We start from the raw sequence: 9,071 nt of genomic DNA, 5'->3' as shown, positions 1-9,071 counted from the left end.
TGCGGTCGACTCTGAGGATCCCCTATTCATAACATTGGAATGGAGATTGGGGATGGATGGTGGGCCCAGAAGCAAAATCTCACTCTTGCTTTAGGTATGGAGTGAAGATACCATTAATAAAATCGAGCTCTTTAGAGTGGATAAGATATTCAAAGAATTATTCATTATTTGAACGTATATTTACTATAGATTTATTATGATTGTGTTTGTATTGTATGTATGTACTGTACATGTATTATGCATTGGATGTTTTATAAATGTTAAGTATATGAATGTGTTTAGCTTTGTATGTATGTACATTTATTGTGTTCCTTTGTATTATGATTAGTGTATATATAGTCATGTATGCATATGTGTTATTGTACAATGCATGTATATGTCCTTCTCTCTCTCTCTACCAAAAAAATCTCTCTTTGGAGTGATGATAAGATCAATAAAATTTCACTCTTCGGAGTGATGATAAGATCAAGAAAATCTCACTTTTCGGAGTGATGATAAGAGCAATAAAATCACGCTCTTCAGAGTAATGACAAGACCAATAAAATCCCGCTCTTCGGAGTGATGACAAGATCATTATAATCACGCTCTTCAGAGTGATGACAAGATCATTATCATGCTCTTCGGAGTGATGATAAGATCAATAAAATCACGCTCTTCGGAGTGATGACAAGATCAATAATAATCTCACTCTTCGGAGAGGTGATAAGATTAATAATTATGTATGATAATTGTTTGTTTATGTATATTTCTGTTGTGTTAGTACATATGTAGGTCTAAATGTGCATGCTTAATATCATCATAAGTAATAGTCAATAATTATGATGCTAGGAATATTACAAGTGAGGATTTTTACATGTGAACGATAAACATACGGTGGTGAAAACAATCTTAGGAATTTTTTTACACTAATACGCTTGTTAGCCTTGTGCTCATCAACTTTACACCTCCTCTAATACAGCTTTCTTTTTGCTTTTCCTGCATCAGTGTTTTGGCTTTGTATGTACAAATACCTGCCTGTATTACACTTTTTTAGAAAGTGCTTGAGATTAGGTACAACAGGAAGGCCCATATGCTTTAAAATCTCTAACGAACATGCTTTGTATGAAGATTGGCCATACAACTCTGACTAAGGCCAAGGTTAGTGTAAACTTGGTAATAAAGCTGCGCAATGTGCCAATCTTTGCCCCTACATCTGGCGAAATCATTGTGTCAGGCCTTGACAACATTGGTGGTGACCTTGCCAATCTTAGGATGAATCAAAACATGTGCCAGAACTGCCTTCTCTTGACACTCTAGCTGGTAAGCTAGGGAATGAAAAGGACAGTTTGAAATATGCCCAACTTTTAAAGGTTTTCCTTTGCAAATAAAATTATACTCATATTCACACAAACCACAACTGCATAATGCCAATGGGTAAAACCACCATGGCCGCTGTCCCATTTGTGTTCATCACAATATTTGCGCAATGCCAGATTCATTAGCAACTCCGAGAAAGCATTGGGATCCTATGCAGCATGGGTAAGGCACATCTGAAAGGAAGACTTGGCCTTCCTAATGTATTTCTCGTTAATGCAGCCAAAGTTTTGGGCATGCTTTTTGCCTTTGCAGTGGCATTCAACCACAGACACGTCGTTATGAATCATTTTGTCATTGCGTTATTTGTCCAATTTTACAGCATGGTCTTTGGCAACATGAGTGCTGCATTTTAACTCCCTGCTGTGCCGTTGCAATCTTTAATGTGGCATTAAACAATTCTATGTTGGGCCATAAGACTAAAAAAGTGGTCAGCCTTGATACCAGTCTTCTTTGCACAATGTGTCCGTTTCATTTCGACAAATATGATGATAATAGAGGACGGGACCCGTCATAATTTCTGACTAAACCTGCAGTTGCGACTGAAACTGCCCTGATCAGCCAAACGGCATCAGTACAGGTAACTGCCCTGATCCAGCTACCTAATTTGCTTTGATGCGTGTCCTACATTTGTTGCCGTTTCTCCAAAGACTAAAAAAGTGGTCAGCCTTGATACCAGTCTTCTTTGCACAATGTGTCCGTTTCATTTCGACAAATATGATGATAATAGAGGACGGGACCCGTCATAATTTCTGACTAAACCTGCAGTTGCGACTGAAACTGCCCTGATCAGCCAAACGGCATCAGTACAGGTAACTGCCCTGATCCAGGTACCTAATTTGCTTTGATGCGTGTCCTACATTTGTTGCCGTTTCTCCAAGCAAATGCCATCTAAAATGGCCTTGAGATGTTGATACATTTCTTCAATTCTCTGATAGAAAGTAGTGCTACTTATGCACTACATTCCAAAGTCATGGCGTAGAACCCATCTATATTGAGCATAAGATGCTCCAGCACAAATGAATGCCACATGTAGAGCTGCTGAAAAAGCGGGACCACCATTCTGCCTCTGACAAGGTGTTGAAATTGACTTTACTGCCTCCACAACTGGTACAATGAAACAAAGCCAGCAGCTCTTCCCATCCAAGCGTAGTTTGCAGTTTTTCTGAAAAATTAGTGCAAGGCAGGTTGCGTTATTAAATTCATCGATGAATTTTACCAATTGCTCTGATAGTTGTATTAAAATGCGGTTTATGCTCCCGTTTGTTTCGCAAAAATCTATTTCATTTGGTGTAGACACAAAGGTAGAATCAGGTGCTGACTTAACGGTGATAGCACCAACTATAATATTATCACAGCAGCTACCATCTTATATCTGATTTACTGCTTTTCTGCTACCTCAGGAGTATCTGGTACCTCAGAGGCATGAGCTATATGATGAGCACCTGCTACCACAAGACATACAAGTCCATTAGTACCGATCTGAAATAAAATTGGAGGTATACTCCCTATAGTATCTTCTTTCAGAACATGAAACATCGAAACTTATACAAACTTAAAATATGCATGCATTATCTATATATACATATAGATGCAGCTAACAAAAGTAAAATTAATAAAAATTCAAAACTTTCTACACAAAATAAGAAGACTTTATTTCAAAAGCTGTGGCAATCAAGAAATTTCACTTGAAGATCTCTTGTGTTAGGAGTATATCCTATGGCCTGTCCTACTACTACACAAGGAGATGCATTGTGCAATGAACGAAAAACCCAGAAAAACTGTTTCACTCTAAATGAAATATATTCATGATTCTTAAAAAAAGTATTAAATTCTCTTTGCAATGTTCTCTATATTTCTTATTTACTTTTTAGACGCAAAGAGCAAAACAGGGCATTCAGGAAATAGGAAAAAAAGATAGTAACAGCATTGTGTACGCTTTGCGATGCCATCACATTGATGCACAATATGTGAAAAAGTTACTATGCTTGCTTATACTGGATAAATTCACAGTGTCATTCCATTTCCTATTCATCACATAAAAGAGGACAATTCATTTTTTTCTCTCATTTGAAAAATACTAAGTCACCAAATCTACAATGTAACAGTTATCAATTGGTCTACATTAAAATAGTAGTCAGCACAAGTCATGAAGAGGCATTACATACAGAAATTATAACATTGATACTTTTGACACTTTGCCGATCTTCTCTTTGAAGACAATCCGCATTAATTCAGTGAACTTACGGCTTCAGATGGAAGAGAGGGCACATTTTCTTTTCTTGCTTATAAATGGAAGACATAAATCAAACTAAATGAAATGTCAATACACAGTCATCTTTAACATTGATGAGAAATTGATATAATTACTCATTAAAAATAGCTTACACACCGATTTGGAGGCATTAAAGCTATTTGGAACCCATTTGCAGGTTGCAAATAGCTGCAATCTCAACTAAGAGAGATTTAGACTAACTTTGAAGTAAAGATTGTGCACACTAGCATGTAATGACCTATTGCGCATGACGTCACGCAAGAATTTAATTATTCTGGAGCACAAATGCAAGCAAACTGAAAACTAAGGCTACTGCTAATTGTAACTTGTTCCTCTAACGCAAGAAGTTAGCTCTAAAAGAGTACAGCACTGAATAGTTATTAACAATGTGGAACTCTAAAAAGAGCTGAAAGGAGTAATTTTTCACTAACATCTCAATGCATTGTAATATCATTACTTCCACTACGGTCATGAAGTGGCATAAAGCCTAAGTTTTATCAAACTGAGCACCCAATCATCAAGCAGCCAGTATTCAGCCTTTTCTTATGTTCAGTACTCTCTAAATGTCTTATGTATTGAAAACATTTTGGCTTGGAACCTTTATTAGCATAATGCATTCAACTTAATGTCCTGCTGATAATTGTGTATAATAATGTATTGGGACTAAATACAAGGGGCGTTTCAAGAGGGTGGGGCAGAGGCTGATTGTGCTTCAGCAGCCCCTATAGTGGGGCTCTGAAAGAATTACTGAAGTTCTGCACTCTTGTATCATTAAAAAGCCTCTTAATAAAGTAATTTATACCCTGATTATTTCAGTGCTTTCTAGTGTTGTAAGGAATGATCAGTAGTAACAGTATGCTTAAATCAAATCAGTAATAGACGAAAATGAAGGAAAACACTTTTACCAGCATAAAAAGTAAGCATGACCAAAATCTGGCATGTTTCACATGCCTCCAGCTGCAAACATTTTATACCCTAGTAACCCACTTTCCTAATTCCTAAATATACCCCTGTTGAAATAAATTCTGTGTTTGAGTAGGTTTGTGTTTTTCAACCAGGACCCTGTAATGACACAGGTAGCCTAGCGCTTGGCGGGTACCTCAATCGAAAGTAATGACATCTTCACAATTTAACACATCAATTCACTTGTTTTCAACAACATTAAACTCAAGAGAAACAATATTTGTCAATTAACATCACTTTTCTAAGATACTTTTCCAACAATATTGATGAAGGATCACCTCTACTATACTGTACTATCAGGAGAAAGTAAGGTGACTTAGTTGGTGACAATTGCAAAAGTAGACTCATAATGATCGTAGTTGTATGACAATGTGTATATAATGTGTTGTTGCAATGTTGAGCAATGATCTAAAACTATTAGTGCCATTGAAAGTATTAATATCAATTGTGAAATCATCTACTTAGATAGATTTCACTTCAGCAAATGAACAGAGTGTAGCACTTCTCCGAATCTTTAATGATTGTAAAGCATTGGAAGAAAATTAAACTCAACAATATTGGAGAAATCTGTTGGTATAGTCGGTTTCAGTTGAGAAAAAACGGAAGTATATCAATATTTTCGTGATTAAAACGTCACGTGTAGCCCCGCCCAAACATGGCTGCAATCTGCAAGCTCTGTCATTCTTCTAGCGTTTCTTCTCCTTTAACTTACTTTACTATCTATTGTACCTCTACAGTGGTTGCTGCTGCCTCCATTTATCCTTGGTGACTGTTTTCAGCTGGTATAGAGCTCGGAATAATGGTGAATCAACGAGTGTACTGGCAATGAAGAGCAACTAAGATTGAGAAGGTTGTGGAGTGATATAGCAAGAATTATCCTTAAGAGAAAGCTCCTGGTTATATTTGTAGGTCTAGAGAGCTTAATATGTTTAGTTTTATTTAATTTTTTTTGTTAAAAACATTTTTTGACTAAATGTAATGAGATGCAAATGATATTCATCGGAGTGATGCACACAATTTGTCATGGCGGCTCCTTTGATGTCAAGCGGAAGATCCTGTTTAGAACCTTCCAGAGTACCTAGAAACTCAAAAATTGGTAAGGATTTTTGGAAGAACTCGTTATGCAGCTATACCAAATTCAATTTGCTAGCATTAGTGACAAAAAAGTTATAAGGGGTGGCAGTGGTTTCTTCTCAACTGAAACTGATTATACTATTGTATATTGGGTGATTTTGATTGTTGTTCAGTGTTGACAGATGGAGGTGACTGGAATGGGATTGTTGGAATCAAATCCAGTGCAGTTAGTATTCAGAAGGATAAGGAGAGAGGGAAAATGCGGACGGTAAGGAATGGACAGCATTCAATAGTGCATGAGTTGTTAGTTTTGATATGCAATTGCTGGAAACATGGTAAATACATACGTTCTGCTAAACTAAACATTGAATATCATAAATTTCAGACCCAATTGAGAGCTGTCCTAAATGTTTATGCTTTGCAACCTCTTGACACTTTGCCGCATCTTCTCTTTGAAGACAATCCACATCTAGTATCTTCAGGTCATTTTGCTGTTGAAAATAGCCCAGTAACAAAAGTTCATATCCTTGACATGTACATGATTTAATGCAACACTCTATGAATATGATTTTAAAAAGTTCATCATAGCATCATAATAACATGTGATGGAAATAATGCAATTAAAATCACTGAATAAAAAATGCTTTAACTGCTGCTGTTGATTTAACAAGAATGTCATTAGTAACTTCTAAATAATTCCATACAAGAGGAATGTGTAAATTAATGATTCAGAGATCAATGATATCTAGCAATGGAATATTTTGTTAAAACTGTGTAATGCTTTGCTGTGGAATGTTTTTGCAGTTACTCAATGTCCAGTTATAGAGGTCAATAATTGTGAAAGTTCTTCTACCAGGGCCCAATTGGCTGTCCACTGTCTGGAAAAGAGAACGTCAGCTTTATGGTGGTTTATTTGTATTTCATGCAAGGGAATCAGGTACTGTCCGTTATAAGGCAGTTGTCCGTTACAGGGACTTCTAGTTAATGGAGGTTTCACTGTAATGAAAATTAGTGCTATTGGTGTACCAAGGGAGATAATTGATCCTCAACTCTCTATAATTGAGCGGAGTAGCAAAGTTGTTCATAGTCCAGATAACTGAAAGAAAAGGTCAAGTACAGGTACTTTTCCAACTACATCAGAAAGTAAACTTAAATCTAGTCATTGTAATAGTGAACGAGTGTGAGACTCTGATATTAAAATGGACATTGATATTAATAATTTTTTCAACTTCTTTTGACTTTGATATAATTTCACAAATAAACAAGCACAGTACATTCAACACTGGGTTACATAAAGATGACTAAGTCAGACGTCAGAAACAGATATGGTTTGCTATTTAGCTCTCTATTATTATTATTATCTGCCAGACTGATAAAAAGCACTGCCAGGTTGTATATGCCTCATATAGGGACTGATAATGGTTGCTACTGAGGCAAAATACATATATGCAAGTAGCAGTGACAACATGCAGCAGCTGTGTCTTAGTTATCTTAAGACAGAGAGACAAAGACTTTCCTTAGCTTGGTTTTAAACCCTCACTTCAGGAAGTACATAGGCAGCTGCAGGATTTTGCTTGAAGTAGGGCAGGGGTGGGGCACAAAAAGTGGAAGTGGTCACAAAAGTAGGTGTGTTCATAACCCCACCCAAAGGACACACCTTTTAATCATGTTGAGCTCTTGTTTTGTGGGTGCCTTTTAATAAAAAAAGCCAGTTGAAAAAAACATTGACTCTTTCACTCATTGAAAAACTACTCTGCTGTTCTTGTATTCCCGAGAAAACTTCACTACCATGTCATCCAGCTTGTCCCATAGTTTGGTAGAAATATACCTTTCAATGTAGAGCAGAGCTAAGTGATTTAGTCGGTCCTAAGACATGGTTCACTTCCAGTAGTTCTTCAGCATCCTTAATGAAGAAAAGGACCTCTCAGCCATTGCTGTAGTGACTCCAATAGTCATAGTGATCTGAACAGTCTCCAAAAGCAAAGGGAAACACTCCTTAACTTCGTAGAGATGGGAATAAACATGGTGCATTCATGTTAACGGAAAAGCATCTCTTAAAAATGTTGAAGCGGTGAGTAGCTCTAATGAAATACCTTCCTCATCTATACCATAGTGGTTAAGAAAAGGTCGAAGAGAAGGAAGATTTAAAAAGGTACTGCAGTTGTGGAAGGAAATTCATAAGTGATACATTGAATTCACTAAATCTGTCGTTCAAGTCTTGTAGTAGTGCATCAATACTGGCATGAAATACTACAGTACAATAGTCATCGATTGTTGTACTCTCTCCAGTAGGTCCTTCAATAACACTTTCTGAAAGATTAGCAGGAAAATGTCTTCTAATTGGCTGTACCACTACTTCATGAGCTCTGGCTATGGTCACAGTCTCATCCCATATCTTCTTCCATTCAGTGTCTGACCTGAGTCTATTAAAAGTGGTCTTTGTCGCTTCAATACAGCTTGATGCTGCATAATTCACCTGTTAATTAGAGAAGATTCAAAAGATTTCCTGTGATTGAGAAGATCCTATCAAAATGATAAGAGATGAAAGAAAGAAAATGACTTTATCTAACGAAGGAAACCTCTAGATTCAATAGCACGACTACCACTTTCATCTGCTATATCCTCAAGAGTTTCTAAAATAGCAGTGATATTGGTTTCCACAGTTTTGATGGAGGTATATCTACAGCAACACCTTGTCTCAATCACTTTCACTAATCTTACCTCCCTCTGATGTAGTTCATGTTGCTTCTTTAGAAGTATACTGTGTGGCACTGATGATGACATAAAGACTTAAAGGGATTCACATAGAGAGTAGAAATCGGAAGCATGAGAAAGAGTACGGCAACTATCAACTAGATAAGTTGGTGAGCGTGGCAGTGTATATAGACAGCAAGAGGCTTATTGTGCTGTATTCAGGTCTGTACTCCTGTATGTATGCCACTCAACTGACGCTCTGTCATAACACTGACTGACACAATTACTTATGTGAAAATGCACATTCTGAAGTGCTTCATAGATATATTTAGTCATAGCAGCAGCATTCATCACTTCACAGTAAGTTTAAGATACAAATCTCTCCTGAACGACACCTGTCAGAAATTCAAAGGTCTTTTCCTACTTTTCAATAATATCCTTTGTCTCATCCACAATCATAGTAAAGTAGCTAGCTGCTTTCACTTCTACTTAAGTACACTATCAGCTAGAATGGCGTTCTGATAGTCATGACCAAGTAAGCTGGCATTCCTTGGTCACCTCTTTAACTTGATCCTTAGGATATCAATATGACGAGACTGGAAGTTAATAAGACTGCGGTGATTGCCAACATTGATAGCAGTCTCAGAGTCTTCTACTTCCCGATGGCCACGCAATGCTATTCCCTGTTAGGCACAGTACAACGGTGCTTCCA

Source organism: Amphimedon queenslandica, unplaced genomic scaffold (genome assembly GCF_000090795.2).
Source record: "Amphimedon queenslandica unplaced genomic scaffold, v1.1 AMPQUscaffold_13462, whole genome shotgun sequence".
Classification (NCBI taxonomy): domain Eukaryota; kingdom Metazoa; phylum Porifera; class Demospongiae; order Haplosclerida; family Niphatidae; genus Amphimedon; species Amphimedon queenslandica.
The sequence above is the reverse complement of the archived record's forward strand: the minus strand, read 5'-3'. Positions refer to the sequence as shown.